The following is a 17,647-nucleotide window of genomic DNA, read 5'->3' as shown; positions in this document are numbered from 1 at the left end:
AAACTGGAAAAGATATTGTGAGTGACATTTTGACATATTTTCTATCAGAAGCCATTTGGTTAGGCATTATGCATTGAAAAGTTTCATTTATTCAATTTCCATAACTATCATATTCTCTCTCTCTCTCTCTCTCTCTCTCTCTCTCTCTCTCTCTCTCTCTCCTACTAAGGATTGAACCCAGGAGAGATTAACCACTGAGCCACATCCCCATCCCTTTTTATTTTCTATGTTGAGACCTGGTCTTGCTAAGTTTCTCAGGGCCTCACTAAGGTGCTAAAGTTAGCTTTGAACTTGGAATCCTCCTGCCTTAGCCTCATAAGCTGCTGGGATTACATGTGTGAGCTACAATTCCTGGCTTCTAACTTTTTCCTTATTTTGTTTTTCTCCTTCTTGCTCTTGTCTGTCTTTGCCATTATATTTATGTGTGTATGTAGTTCTCAGCTCTCACCCATTTCTTTTGCATTTTTAAGAGACAATTTTGAGTGCAATTTAGGGCCAGCTAAGAATTTTATGAACTTCAAACATACTCTAATCACAAGTGACATTTTTTTTTTAAATTTAAGTACAATGGACATTTTGATACTGAAATATATATGTGTAAAAAGGAGAAACACACTTATCAAAGTAATTTATTTGACCTCAGTTCATAAAAAGTTCATTTACATTGTCCTCCAGGAAATGTATTAGTAACTGAATTTTATGTATCTTAAGTGGGAGAATGCTTAATTAAACTTAACAGAATAAGAGTTTTGATAAATGAGAATGTTACATGATTCATCTACTTAGTGGCTATTGCTGAGTTTTCAATGTACTTAATGAGTTCATCTGCTTAATTTTCCATTATTACCAATGGAATGACTAGAATTAGGTTCCTGATGGTCACTGAGGAATGACTACATTAGCATCCATTGTCATACAACCCTAAAGTAAGGCAAGTTATACTATCCTCTTTGTGAAGGAAATGATGACACCTAAGCTTATCAAACTCAGATATAGGCACTTATCTGTATTCAATCTAATAATGCTGGAGTAATAGACAATGAAATTAAAATTGACAAAACAACAAATTCTCCTGTTGTAAGGAAGAATGTCCATTTTGGTATTATTGTGGCTCCAATTTCTATCTTTATTTTGAGAGCTTTGCTGAATGTACTGCCTGTCGCTGTGTCATTTGTCTCCTGGAAAGTTTTCCTGGTACAATTCACCAGGTTTTATATGTGTTACTCTCTTCTTTAAGCCAATGATGTATTCTAGAAAGTATATCCTATCTTACCTATACTATATTACTAATTGAATTTTTACCATGTTGCATGATTATATTTTTAAAAAGGTAGTGAAACACTTATAACTCACAAAATTCATAAGAATGTTAACTAAAGTTATAATAAAAGAAAACAAGACAAACTGCTTTAATAATAAAACCTCGGCTGTTCCATGGAAGATATTGTTGAAAGCTGCAAGAAGTGGCCAACACAAAAAATTTAGAGAAGAATTTGCAAAAGGTAGTTAAACCTAGAAGTTCTTTTTTAACTCTAAATTTGTCTATTTGAATCACCTACAAGAAGAAAATAATAAATCTGTCATATACAGCTCACATTTGGAAGAGTATATCACTACCAAAGTTAATACTAACTGAATATATTGATCTATATAATTGCAGTTGTTGATATTTAGAATGTATAAACATATGTACATAGGTATATATAATCATTTGTAGAAATATATCTTTAAATGAATAGAAGTAATATTCAAAAGATGTATCTCAGTCAGGTGGATCCTAACTTAAATTTATTACAAGGATTCTAAAATCCAGAAAGGGTAACTCATATACGTGTACTTAAATAAGATTTTTTTTCCTTTTCATTTTGTCCTGTTTGGGTTTACTGTAGACTTAGAGGTCTGATATTCTGTCAGAAGTTCATAATTCAAGCTCCCATTTTTCATTGACTGGGAGTAATTTATAAGGACACAGGCTCTGGGGTCTGAGTGCCTGGGGGAATCTAAGCTTCCCCTACCACCAACCAGGGAATCTGTATAGACTCAGATAATCTGGAGCACTTCTACATTTAATTTAATAATAGTATCTTCCTCAAAAAATAAGAGGTGTATTTATTGTGCCTTCAAAGATCACCTGATGTGTTAAACACTTCTATGGAAATTATTCATGTATTCAAAAATACTTTTTTTGAGTGTGTGTTTGTTTCTCTGAATATTTTTAGCCTCATATTCCATGCACCATAATAGGTGCTGGTTGGAGAATATATTCTACATTTTTTATTTTTTTACTAGCTTGAAATCTGCATACTTTATATTATGATAGTAACTGACATGAAATCTCAAACACTCCTACTATTCATTAGTTCTTCCTGGAGTAGGCATAATATTTATTTCTTGCAAACTCTAAAGCACATTGAAATGTGCCTCTATACTTAGGATAAGTATAATATGTAATATTGTTAATAAAGTTTTATGGAAATAAGTTTGGGGTCAAAGTCAATTGACTACTGATGAATATCTTACAATAATTACATTATAGCATTATAGATATACAGAAATTCACTTGAATGAACAAAACTAATTTATACTGACTAAATATTTGGATCATAAGCTTTAAAGAACTTACTATGGATTTGACAAAATACTACTATTAAAATATTTCCTCATATATATTAAATATTTCAAAATAATTTATTGATAAATAATGTCCTCTTGCTCTTAAATTCAATACAAATACAGATTTATGCTTATGTAGAATCTCATTGAGACAATAATCAATAGGTACTTATATTTTGTGAATAATAAAAGTTAAAACCTCTTGCATGTCTAAAAGTAGATTACAGATAGAAGTTTTTTCTCTAAATTTAGATATGCATTATGGCTACAATGAGCAGGGTTAGGTTTTTGAATACTTAAAAGAATTATATGTAATACAAAATAAACTCTGTTTATTGCTACATTCTCATGTGATAACAAGAATAAACAGTTTGTGTCCAATATTTTAGAGACTTGTTTTAAAAAAGTAACATGGTTAAATTTTCAATAATGTTTCTGTATAGATTTTTTTCCTCCAGAGACAATCTAGAGTTCACTAACAAAGAAAATTATCTGTGAAATTTCATTTCAAAAGAAATAAACAGTCCATAAGTGAACACTAACAGAACCCAAGAAAATGTAAAATTTTAAAAGAAGTATTTCAGCTATATTGACTCAATTTTGGCTCAATTTTCTAAGACACTTAGAATAAGTTTCTTTCAATGAAATTAAAATTCATAGCTTAATGTATTATGCCTATTAGATAAACCTTGTTGCCTATCACTTTAAGCATAGTGACATATCCATGGTTTTATACTTTTGCTATTAGATATAGTATCTTACCATACTTTAATGCAAAAATGGTAATTTCTGTGTTTCTGTACCTCATATATATTTAATTACTACCTAGGTGCCTAGAGCATGCAAAATCATTCAGACACAGACATGCTTTTATAGGGAGGTAAGCAATTAAAAAAATAGCTCATACAAATTAGAAAATTATAGTGCTATAAAAGTTCAGAGGAAGAATTAGTCATTCTGGTCAAAAGAGCTCAAAGAAGATTACATTATAGACGAACATTTAGCATATTTTAAAAGGTTGGGTGAACTTATCTAGTTAAAGATAGGAGGGAAGCTGTGTAAATATAGAAGGACTACTTTGTATACCAGATGGAAGCAAGGCATTTTGAAATATGTTGATTTAGAGTCATTAAGGTCTGGGTATGAATGAAATGTGTATATGAAAAATAGAAAATGATGCTAGAGTGATAAGTAGAAACTAGATAAAAGAACATTAAGAAAACAGACTAATAATAGGCTTTGGTCTAATTTGTGAGGATGTGGGAAATTATGTGTTATTTTAAGCCTGGAAATGAAATGATCAAAAGGAGAGAAGAGAGGACAGAGCACACAAATTTGGAATTGCTTTTGTTTGTGTTTCAATTCCAACTGGGTAAATTGAAGAAATTAAGACTCAGTTTCTTTTTTTTGTCAAACTGACTAGTAAGTTAAATTTTGGGAATTATCAAAATTAAAATAATGTACATGAGACACCTAAATACAATACTGAACTTTATTAGATTTAACAAATATTGTTTACCTAACAGCAATCCTTGTAGAGATGGGTTATTCTCTGCAGAGACTTTAATCAGGAAACACAATTTAGTAGAGTTTCACTATAGTTAATAAAGCTCTGGTGAAGAATATTACAGTAAGGCTGCCAAGTGTGATATGATTGAAGAAATACTACAGATGGAGGCAATCTAAAGTATATGCCTATGTGGACAATGAAGTGAGGAGTGAAAGATGATACAAACATTTATAAATTTTATTTTATATTTTTATTCACCTGGGAAAAGTTCCTGCAATGCAGAGACAAGGGGTTCAACAAAAATAGATTTGGACAATAGACCATTTAGTTTAGAACATGTTTATTTTGAGGTTGGTTTTATGGTGCAAGTGAGATATTGAGATAAGAGCTATGGAATGAAGACTGAAAGAGAGCAGAGCTCAAGATAAATTTAGAGTGTGGGCTGTGAGGAAAAAATGTGGATGGGAACTTATGGTTCAGAGTTATAAATCAAACTAGATTTTATGATTTTAATTCTCTAAAATCCTACAGATTTAAAATTTATTTTCTTAAAAACAAATACATAATAATTCTTTAAAAATTATATTGCAAAAACAAGTGAAATATGAAATAGTGATTATTTTATGATTTAAAATGCCACATGCAAATAGAAACTTACTGACTTCTAAGAATGAGCCTAACAGTACTCTAATTTTTAAATGTTTAATTCATTTAATCCTCTCAAAAAATTATAAAATAAGCATTATTCTCCTGCTTTCTTCATGCTCACACACATACACACACACACACACACACACACACACACACACACACACACAACAAAAGGAGTTGGACACAGAAAGTCTAAGTAGTATTTCCGAAGGCCTCACAGCTTAGAAGTAAAGTTGGGACTAAATCTCAGGCAGGTCAGGCTCCAGAGATTAGGCACGAAACTACTACCAGTTTTGTTTTCAAGGAATCAAGCTGTGTTAAAATTATTGATTGAAAAGAACATGTTTTACACACAATTTTGTCTTAGTAGAGCCAATACTTGGCATATCTGTTCATAGAAATTGCACGATGAACGGTGAGTGAAATAATAATTTGTCTACATAGAAGTAATGTACAAAGCCATGAAAAGGACAAAAGTATGCCAAATTGATGCCTGCAAAGATCAGAAGAGCAGAGAAGACATGAGAAGAGGGGAAAGAAAGGAACGTAGTAGAAGGGAAGTGAGAGATGATGAAAGTTGGGATAAAAAACTCAGAAAATACAATTTAATTTGGAAGAAAATGATTCATAGAATCAGATGGAGAGGGGACAGGAAAAGAGAATGAGGAAACATGAAATTGAGATTTCTTGGAATGCAAAGAGGAGATTTTCAAAAGGAATGAAGTTGTCAAAAATTTCAACTTGATGGTGAGTCTTCAGGATTCAGATGGAAAAGAGACTTAATTAACAGAGTTTTTGGATTGAAGTCTATATTAGTAGGAGTATTGCTTTTCCTGGTCTCCCTGTCTGGTACATCTGTATCTTAACATTTTGCACCTCCTTCTTAATTTCTCATTCACTTTTCTTCCATGAAAGAAGGAATGATTCATCTGATTTGGAACTTGGAAGAAGAAAGTGAACAAGCTCAGTGGTGTCCTTATTCTAGTATTAAAAGCAAAGTAATATCCTTGAAATATGTCACTTAAGTATATATTTCAGAGATTAACTATTAGCAAGCCCACTGGGGCTACTTCTCCTAGTCCATGGTCTCTACTCTAGCAATAGGGCTGACTTTTAATCCCTGACTGATTCTTTTGTCTGTATTCAGTGATCCTAACTCAGGCACAGAGGATGATTATAATTTTTTGAATCTTTTCCAATTTAAACGATGTTTGTAATTCTTATTCTAATTGCTCACCATACTTGGAATGTATTCTTTTCTGCCTTAAGATCTTAGTTTCCACCAAGCGCCTGCTACCCTTCTTCTGCAAGAATGCTAATGGTATTTACCTAATCTCTTACTTCTCACTTTGTGACTAGATCACTTATAAACCTCTCCAGGAGTAGTTAACTATCAAATCATAGTAAATTCAGCAAGCCAGGAAAGAGATGAATTCCCAAATTCCCCTCATGGTGGAGTTTCATGATTTGTTGGGAGTTACTTACAAAGATCTGAAATTATCATCAGGACTGAGTTAAAATGAGGACTATCTTGGTTATGCAGCTAGTAGAAAGACCAGAGTTGTATATAGGAGTCTACCCTGAAGACTTACAGTGGGAGTAAAAAGTAAGAAAATAATGTGCAGGAGCAGGTTCTGAAAAATAGTACATTGTAAACTAATTGAGGTCCATAAAAAAGTTGAGGCAAGAGAGTTGTGAGCATAATTAAATAATCATTTTAAAACCTGAATTTACTATATAAATTGTATGGGCCAGGCACATAGGCTGAGAAAAAAAGTTTCAGTTCATTTCCTATTGTTCATGAATTCCCAATTCTGGAATGCACTAATTAGATCTTATGCAGAAATTTGAGAAATAAATGTTCTGAGAGATGTAGAAATAGAAAACTGGTGGAGGAGGAAGTTGGAAGTGAGAAAGCAAAAGGAAAACATGGAGTTTTTTCCTCCCCAAACATAGATGCTGGTATTTAGATAGAGGGTGGTATAGTAATGAAAGATATTTAAATTTTAAGAAATATAATAACATTCAGAAAAATGAACTAACCGTATTTCATAGCTCCATGAAGTTTCAGAAAAAACATTGCTAGTCAAGAAATACTTGTCCTAAAACTCAGAATCTCTAGCCCCTCCTTGCTTCTTAAAGGAAGCTACTATTCTGACTTTTATTTAAAAAAAAAATGTTTAGTTAATATTTTTAAAGTTTTATGAAGGGTTAGTGCTCTAGCTCAGTGGCAGAGATAGCATGTGGGCAAGGCTCGGGTTTGATCCCCAGTGCCACACCAAATAAATAAATGATAAATAAAGAAATACATAAATATAAAGTTATATGGAATTAAAATTATGAATGGTTTAAACAATTAGCAGGAATTTACAATTTCTTTCAATTTTGTTTAGTCATACCAATTATTATCAAGAGTAAATAAATGCCAGTGATTTCCAATGCAATCAAACACCACATATACATTTTATAATTATTCAACTATAGATGTCTACATTAATATCTTTTTCTAAAAGTTTGAAAGTTATCTGAAGATCTATTAAACCTTTTTACCTAGAAACATGAATACCCTCATGTATAACCAAAATGATATTATTACATTTAACAAAATTACTGATAATTTCAAAATATAATTTAATATCAGTTTATGTTTCATACTCAAATCTTCCCAGATTCCTACAAATGTGAATTCTATCTTTTTTCCCTGGTTCATAATCTAACTAAAAATTATGCATTCATTTTTATAGTATCTTTTATTTTCTTAAAATAAAAAACAAACAGAACAAATAAAATATTTCACACAGATTCTTGATGGTTTTATGGTTGTTGGTGTTGACATTGATACCTTAAATATTTCCAGGTTAGTTAACTTTCAGAAATATCCAATATTTTGAAGTTATCTATTTGTTTTATCAGATGTCACTTAATTTACATCTTCTGTGTTTCCTATAAATCAGAAGAGAGATGATTAAATTTGATATCAACATCTTTGGAAAACAATAAAAAATGCCATATGTTACATTAGACTGAATCACATCAAGGGGTACCACTTTTATAAGTTTCTACTATAGTGATCCCAAATTTGATCACTTAGTTCAACAGGTGACTCACACATCTCTTATTAGTGACACTGTCTTCCCTTGCCATTCCCAAGTAATCTGGTACTTGGGCACCATGCAGAAAAAGTGTTATTCTAAAAATTCCTGTACCTGTATTAGCATATATTTGTAGCCTTTGTTTCAATTAACTATTATACTGTATGCTTCAACATAAATTTTACTTACTTCCTTTTTCCATTAATTGCCATTATTTTGGAGTTTTAAAAATTCCTCTTTCTATTTTTAAAAGGAATTAAGAAGATAGTCATCTATTCACTGTGTGCTCTTTATTTTTCATTTTCCTTCAGGCTGCAGAACTTCATAATTTCCTTAACAAAATTTCTCAGCATTATTACATATAAAAATGCCTTTAACTTTAAATGGAAGGATATTTTCAGAGTGTAAAATTCTGAGTCAAATGTTCTTTTTAAAGTATTTTTAGAGATCTTGTCCACCGTCTTCTTGTCTCCATTGTTTCTAGTGATAAATGAGCAGTCATTTGTACTGTTGATCCTGATATGTGTCATTATTCTCTGCTTTCAAGGTTTTCTTTTTATCTCTGTTTCTCAGAAATGTAAGTATAGTGTGTACGGAAATGTTACTGTTTTCTTTTATCCATTTTAGAATTCACTGAGCATTTTGAATTCATAAATCATCTCTCAAATGAAATTTAGAATTTTTGATCATTATTCCTTCAAATATTGTTTTTCAACATTTTTCCTATTCCTTCTGCAACTCAAATTTACAAAAATTTTAGACGAATATCCTATTGTCCCTCATGTCTCAACATATTTGCCCATTAAATAAAGAAATTCGTTTGTCTCTTTCTTTTGTTTCTTTGCTTCATATCCAATAATTTTCATCAGTTACCATCAATCTATGTTCAAGTACACTGGCTTTTCTGTTACCTTCATTCTATTTTAAATTCATCCTATAAGACTTTTAATTTTCTTTTTTTTACATTTTAGTTCAAACATTTTTTAAATCTCTATTTCTGCTTAGTTTTAATATCTTTTCATTCATTCTGAGGATATTTTTTTCATTTAATATACTATTATATTAGTTGTTTTAGTTAGCTTTTTCACTGTGATGACTAAAATATCTGACCAGAACAATTGTAGGGGAGAAAAGATTTATTTGAGGGCTCATGGTTTCAGAGTCCTCAGTCCATGCACAGTAAGCTCCATTCCTCAGAGCTCAAGGTGAGACTGAACATCATGGTAGAAGAGTGTGGCAGAGAGAAGCAGCTCACATGATAACCAGCAAGAAAAGAGAGAGACTCCACTTGCTATATACAAATATATACCCCAAAACCACACCCCAAATGCTCCGCCTCCTGCAGCCATGCCCTACCAGCCTTCAGTTACCACTTAGTTAATTCTATCAGGAGATTAATTCACTGATTGGGTTAAGTCTGTCATAACCCAATCATATCACCTCTGAGCCTTCTTGCATTATCTCACACATGAGCTTTTGTGGGACACTTCACATCTATAAGACTGGTAGGCACAAACTGCCAATTTCAATAATGGAGCCATCTGAGAGTTTACTTTCTTTTCTCACAAAATATGCCAGGTCTTCTTGGTTTTTCATAAGTCTTAGAATCATAAGTGGGGTCCTGGGTATTTTGAATACCTGTGTAAGAACTATAGATTATGATACTCACTTCTGAGGGGTATTAACCTTATGTTTTAGTGGTCATCTATCTTGGGTAGATGGCAAATACTGTTTTTTTGTACAGCAGATTAAATCTTAAATCATTTCATCTTCCTTTAATTGAGTTATTTGGAGGTGGACCTACACATGCATATTTCAGGAATTCATCAACTAATATATTTTATATGTAGAAATGTTCTCCTTCACCAATCTCTTTCCTTCAAAACTATACTCACTTATTCTTCAGGTTGCTATGGTTTGGATATAAGATGTCATCTAAAAGTTCAGGTGTTTGACAATGCAAAAAGGTGCAGAAGAGAAATGATTGGGTTGTGAAAGTATTAACCCAATCAGTGAATTAATCCCCTGATAAGGATTAATTGAGTGGTAATTGAAGAGGTAGGGTATAGCTGGAGGAGGTGGGAATTTATATTTGTATCTGGCAAGCAGAAACATCTCTCTCTGCTTTCTGATTATCATGTGAGCCCTCTGCCATACTATTCTGCTATGATGTTCAGCCTCACCTGCAGCCCAGAGGAATGGAGCCAGCTACCTATGGACTAAGACCTCTGAAACTGTGAGCCCTCAATAAACTTTTCTTCCCCTAAAACTGTTCTGGTCATATCCTTTAGTCACAGCAACAAAAAAGCTAACGAAAACAGACAATCTGAAGTTTTTCTATCAGTTTCAGTTACCACATAAAGAATTAACTGCAAAGTTGCCCTGAGACCAGAAGTTATGAAATGATAAAGTCATCTCATTCTATGTCCTTTGTATTAGTTTTCTATCACTGTCAAATATCCCCATAAATGTAGTAATTTAAGCAAAAGACATTATGTTACAGAGGGCTCAGGAGTCTTTACACATTTAGTTAGACCTTTTACTCAAGGTCTTGCAAACTTGCAAATGATAAGCCAATAACTATTTTCTACTAGAGCTTGGCAGCTGCTTTCCAAGATCATCTAGGTTAGTGGCCAAATTCAGTCCCCAGAAGTTTAGGATTGAGTGATTAAGTTCCTTAAAGTTGTCATTATCCACAGCAGTTAACAACAAGGCCAGCAGGAAAGCATCTCTCATCCAAGAAAGGATCCAGTTCTATTTTAAGTAATTTCACTTTAGTAAGCCTATGCAAAATCTTCTTTGGTTTACCCCCAAATCGACAGATTAGGAACCTCGATGACAGTTAAAAATTTTTTTCATGTTTGCTATATAACATAACCTAATCTTAGGAGTGGCATCTGGTATGTAACATTCACAGTTTGAAACTTCTCTCAATGGGAGGGGATTATATAGGGAGCATGTACACCAAGGGAGGGAAATCTAGGAATTCTGTCTCACATGTTTAATTTATAGGTAACAAATCCCCTACAGAATGTGTCTTCTTATGTTTAATTTTGGAGAGTTTTTTTTCTTTTATTGTTTCTATTTGTCTACAGTTAGTATTGTATTAATCTGTAAAAAACAAAACAAAACAAAAAAACCATCTACCATAAGTTTACTTGACAATTTGAGGGTCAGGACTTTCTTTCATATGTATATCCCCTGGGGTCACTATTTTTAATGTATTTAATATGCCATACTCAATTATAATCATTATTCTTTCAATACTCATAAACTCAAATTAAATGAGTATAGAATTCAAATTGAGGGTTATTCGTGTGTGGGGGGGGGCATAAAAACAACATTTGTAGTTATAGAATATTTTCTTGCATTCTTAAACAACACAATGGCCCAAGCTTACCTCATTCGTTTGTTGCCTTAGTCCTAGACAGATGTGTTTCCACGGACAGCTGGTGCATATTAGAGTTGATGATAGTCACATATTCATATCTGCTTATTACTGAATGCCACTGCTTCTAAGTCAATGCAATTAGGCATTTAAAAACTTGTGCATTGATAGTTTAAATCAAAATTTAAAATTAAATATTTTTCTTCATTTACTATTCATTATTACTTGAGATTTTGAATGTTTTTCCTTTGTTCTTATAATAAAAAATGTTATTCCTAACAATCTCAATGTACTTATTACTGACTTATTTATTTTGTTCTTCAACAAATAGTTTCAAATAATGTGACTACATGTAAATCCTCTGAGTGAAAGTTAAGATTTCTTTGAGGTGACTTTGTCAATAACCAAATAAACCAAGTAATCAAACAAAAACCAGAGTGTGTTCAGAATATTCAATTTCAAAGTTACTTGAAGTAATTTTTTTACTTGTGTGGATATTATAGTAGTTTTATATATGCTTGTTTCTTAATTGATTTAGTATTTAAATATTTAACACATTTCATCAAAGTTAACAAATATATTAAAAATCGGTGTCAGAAAGAACTTCATTTCTAATCCCTCCACTTTTAGAGCACTGCTTCTTTAATGCAACAAGTTTAATAATCCAACCAGAAAATTAATGCATTTATTTTATTTATTTATTTTTTGGTACGGGAGATTGAACCCAGAGACACTTAACCACTGAGCTATACCCCCACCCATTTTTAATTTTAGAGAGAGTTAAATTGTTTAGTAGGATCTTGCTAAGTTGCTTAGGCTGGCTTTTGAGCCTGCAGTCCTCCTGCCTCAGTCTCCAAATCCAGGAAATGAATGCATTTAGTACATGGGGGTCTTCTTAATGATTTTAGTGGACAGTAAGTCATTGTGTAAATGTGTCACCCAATGATTTCTTAATGAACATTTAGTTTGTCTTAAATATTTTAATAACCTTTACTATTTTAATATTCTGTTTATTAGCTGATGTGTCTAATCATGCCTGTAGATGTGAATTTCAGTAGACATTCATATAAACAAGATTACTGGATTGTATATAAATTAACATGAGTAATGTTAGACATTACTGACCCTGCATCCATGTGAGTTTTGAAATTCCATCAGGTGTGTATAAAAATACCTACTTTTACACAACTGTTCAGCAAAGTATATTGTCAGAAAATTTGTGGTTTTGTTAGCCTAATAGGTGATAAATAGTTTTTCAGTATATTTAATTAACATTTTTGTTATATCTGTGTTCATATATTTTTCATACATGCTGGTTACCTTTATTTTTCTACAAAATCCATATTAATTATTTTGACCTATTTTTATATTTCTTATGTAAATTTTATGGACTCTTATATTTGTATTATTGGGCTTTTTTTCTGTAATATGAGAAATAATCTCATTTACTTTACAATTTTTACATTATTTATTTTTATTTCCATGTGGAACATTTATTTAAAATTATACAACTAAAATTATTTAAAATTATACACCATTGTTAAAATACTATGTGATATTTCATAAAAATATGATGCTTTCATTTGATGAATTTGAATTGTGATTGCTAGTATAACCACAGAGTATAAAAAGCATATCATTGTTTTGATCTTGACACATTTACTAATTTGATTTTAACAGTTTGGACTCTTTATGTTTTGCTGTTCAAAACTAATCATCTATCTATTAAATATTCATTTATTATACAAGAAGTTTAAATTAACTAAAATTCTTCATTAGTAAAGTGTTATCTTCATAATTAATTCATGAAGGAATATATAAGGACACATCTGAAAATATTGAGATATTTTACACATAGAGAGGAATTTTAAAATCAATTGTTCTGATAGTCACATTAGATGGTAGAACCTGCTTGATGCTCTACACTTTAGTTTGGCAGTATAATCATGATTTTGTTTATAAATCATACTGCATTATTATTATAAAATAACCATACTGCATTATTTGCAAGCTCTTTTGGAACAAATTGTGCTATATATAACTAAGCTGTTACCTGGAACGCAGAGGTGCTGGTAGATCTTAAACAGCTATCTTTATTTATTAACTATGTTTTAGAATGAGAATTAAACCCCAAGAGTTCATAGCAGAAGATCAAAAGTATACTTTATACACAAAGTAACAAGAAAGTAACAGGACAGTGAAGCTATTATACCAGCCTCTACCACCCCATCTCTAGATTACTAAATGGAAAAATCTTATATATATATTTCTTTTAATCAACTGCTTTTTAAAAGTACTTAGTTCTAAGGGACAAATATATGCTGCTAGTTGACATACATAATTCCTACCAAACACATTACTGCAAATAAAGAGCTTTCAGATTTTTACAATGAGCCAAAAATTGTCAAAAGTGTAAAAGCAAATGAATTTCAATGGATCAGCAATCAGTTTTTATGGATGAACTCCTCAAAATCAGGAATATTAAACAGACATTAGTAACCTTTGAATTGTATGGCAAAAAAAAATGTGAAAGACTATCTAGTTCTATTTCTCTCTTTGTGTTAATATTAAGAGTAGATGCTGATTATACATGTCAATTTTTGTTTGACTCATTCCTTTTTACTGTTTGCAAGAATTCACTCTGAAGTTTTTCTCTTGTTATTGTGGTTACTTTCTACAAATTTTGTGAGCCTTTAAGACATAATCTGAATTCACTGACAAACACTTCTGTTTGTATGAATCAAAATCATTTATTGATCCCTCATAATCTATAAAAAGTGTTTTCCTATTTTTCAATGTCTTTGTGTCTTTTCTTTTAAAACCTTCCTTTCCTATTCCACTAAGTTTTCCATCCTAATCTGTACCACATATTCTCAAGATCAATTTATAAAACCATATGTATATATGTCCACATAATTAATATGCAATCTAATCATATGACTTTATGCAATATCGATAAATATAAATCATATAATAACCAAAAATATTGAATGACCTAAACTCACTACAAGGCAATTTTTATTTACAACTTGATATTCATGTGTGTTCTAAAATGCTTTACAAAACAATTTATTTTTCCTATATATTTTTTTAATGTCAGCACTAATTGATACTTATTTTTATACTTTCAGCTTCTAATTTAATTTGAATTGACTATAAGTATTTTTATTTTTTTAAAGAACAGATGGTCACAATTTGCACAATGGTTTCCCTTTTGTCTTTTTTAGCATTACTCCCTGGGACCTTAATTATCTGTGAAAATATCTAACAATTCCAAGAACAAGTAAATTCTTTTAGTCTAAGACATCAAATTGTTTATTCTAACAGGAGTTTTGGTCCTTTTTATGTCAAGAAGTTTTCCAGTTACACACATACATATTAACATACAAGTTTTCCCTCATATAGATACACATATGTGTGTTTGTGTGTGTGTGAATTACTTTGTTATACATTAATATGTATTATCTTCTGAATTTTGGTCTAGAATTATAAACTTAAATATTTACCATTGTACTAAATGAAAATTTGAATTTATATTTATGTGCAGAAAAATCACTTTTTATTACACAATGTGAGCTATCTGGATCTTTTATTCATTTTCCAAGTTAAGGGATCAAGCCAATGTTCTAAAATGAAACCAGGAGAGAAATTTCTTTCTTTAAAAAAGAAATCCAATGTAAACTTAGAGAATAACTTTTTCATAACATTTTTTAAAAATTTCTTCCATCATTCAATTCATGTTAAGTATCCTTCTTAAATTTATTTCAGCAAGAAGACTTTAGTTAGACTTTCTTAAGTTTAATCATGAAAACAACAAGAAAAATTCAATTTAAAATCACCTGACACACAATAACACATAGTATGATTATCTTGAGACAATAGAAATCAATATATTTGAAAAGTAGGAATTATTCTGCAAACAATAAAAGTTAGTGTATTTTAGCTTCTTATAGTTTGAGCCCAAATATTTCCCCTGGCCAGAATTTATAATGATGTTTCTTCTGAACACTAATAATTAATTCCATTTTCTCCCCACACAATTGCACAAGTCCCAGAGTCTCAAAGCCAAATTTACTTGCCAGGAAGTATATTCAACACATACACTTCAAAACAGAATTACTAATAGCTTTAAAAAAACTTAATTTCAAACCAGCACAATCAATACGGAGTTTCATCAGCTTTTAAAGTTATATTTTTTTCATGTCACCACTTTTAAAATTTCTTCCCTGATAGAATCCACCAAAGAAATTCTCTCAATTTTGTTCTCTACTAACCCCAACCCAACACACAATTCTAAAACTTTAATCTTCCACCAAATTTTATTTACTGTGAAGTTTTTCATCCCATTGAAAGTTTATAGAACTTTCTTCTGTTGTTACCATTAGAATAGAAACCTTTGTAAAAACATCAATTTTCTTTCCTGTCCTCTGGAGGCTTCCTTGAATTCAGCTTTCATTGTCAAAGGAATAGTAACTCTAAACCTCTGAAACACGATGAGAAATAATGCCTGCTGTAGTCTGTTTTAGTGTCTTCCCCAAAGGTCCATGTGCTCCAAACTTGGCCCCCCACATGGCAGTGTTCAGTGGTGGAACCTTCAAGAAGTGAGACTTAGTGGTAGGTTATTAGGTCACAAGGATACTATACTAGAAAGGGATTGGTGCAGATCTTGTGGGACCGGATTAATTTACAAGAGAATGGGTTTTTATGAGGAAGCTGAGGACATCCCATGAATTATTCTTGCACCACTCTGCACTGTTACCACTTACTGTCAGCCATTCACCATGAGGCCCTCACCAGAGCTGAGCAGGTATGAGCATCATGCTCTTGAATCACCAGAACTATATGCTAAATAAACATCTTCAGGTGTTTTGTTAAAAAAAAAAAAACAGACTAAGATAACAACCCTGATGTTTATGAATCGCTTCTGTGGTGTGATCAAAGATACTATCTTTCCTGGTTTTTCATGACATACTAAAATATAGCAAGTTCTGCTTATGGCACAATTTACTCACCATGTCTTGTCATCTCAAATATGAAAAGAGGAGAATTCCTATTTCATTTTGTCTTTTATGTCACCTGCGCTATTGGAAAAGCTTAATTTTCTGCTCAAAACAGCATATTTTTAATTTCCAAAAAATTATAGAATTTTCTGGAAGTAACTTACTGGAATGATATTCTACATATTCATAATTTATCCTAGATATCCATCATTTGTTCTCTAATCTTTCTGAGTTTGTTCAGCATCCTAATTACTGTCATTGTCAAATCTTGAAGAAAAAGCCCTTTGACCTGGATCTCTGACTTCTGTGCTTTCATTCTCATTCTCCTCCCCACCCTCCCTTTACTCCGTTTTCCCTTTCTTCCTTTTTTTTTAAACACAAATATTTATTTTAGCTTTGGGACTATGAATGGACTGGACAGACTGAGGTTGACATCAGAGATGGGACAGCACAGAAAAGTGATTGTAGAACCTCAGTGATGTTTGGAGAGTCCCAAAGTCCATAAATATGATTCAACTCCCCTCTTTCCACCACTTTCTGCCTGTCCCAAGCTTGCAGCCACACCACAGCACCTGCAGCTGCTACGTAGTGGTGTTGGAAAGCTGAATTATACTGTCTTCTACCAGCCCTGTGATCTCATCCAGTTCTTTTCCAAGACCCTGAGCCATGGCCCCTACCATTCACAGTGCCTCCAGCTCGATGGTGAGCAAGCAGACTAATAGCTTCATGCAGACCACTGGCAGCAGTAGCTATAGGGTGACTGGGAGGAGTGGAACCTTGCAACCATAGCTTGGAGCTGCATTGGGTAGTCTGAAGCCTCACTACTGGCTCATCTACCTAGGCTTTGGAAATGCTTTATGCAAAAAATGCTTTTCCTTTTCTTCTTCACCAAATTCCATAAGTAAAAATGACTGTATTTTTATTCCCATATGTACATCTTATGATTTTGGAATGGTATTGTATTGTATTGAATTTGTAAATAATTTGGAAAAGATAATCATCTTGACAATGAGTGCATTAGTCAGATTTCCATTATCATAACAAAATCCCTGAAATAATTATCTGGTAAGGTGGAAAGGTTTATTTTGGATCAGTTTTGCAGGGTTCAGTCCATGGTCAGTTGGTCACTTGGCCCTGTTGCGTTTGGTTTGTGGAAAGACAACACATCATGGGAGGAATGGATAACAATGGAAAACCATACACCTCATGGCCAAGATGTGAAAGAAAGAGAGTGGAAGAGAGGAGGGTCTCACAATCTCCTTCATGGGCCTGCCTCCAGTGATCTGATTTTCTTTCACTAGGCCCCACCTCTTATCACTTTCTAATAGTGCCCCAAATGCTAAGCTTTCAACACATAAGACTTTGGAAGGTATCTCAGATCCAAACTATACTA

Source organism: Spermophilus citellus (genome assembly GCF_964194105.1).
Source record: "Spermophilus citellus genome assembly, chromosome: 10".
Lineage (NCBI taxonomy): Eukaryota > Metazoa > Chordata > Mammalia > Rodentia > Sciuridae > Spermophilus > Spermophilus citellus.
Note: the sequence above shows the minus strand (reverse complement) of the source record.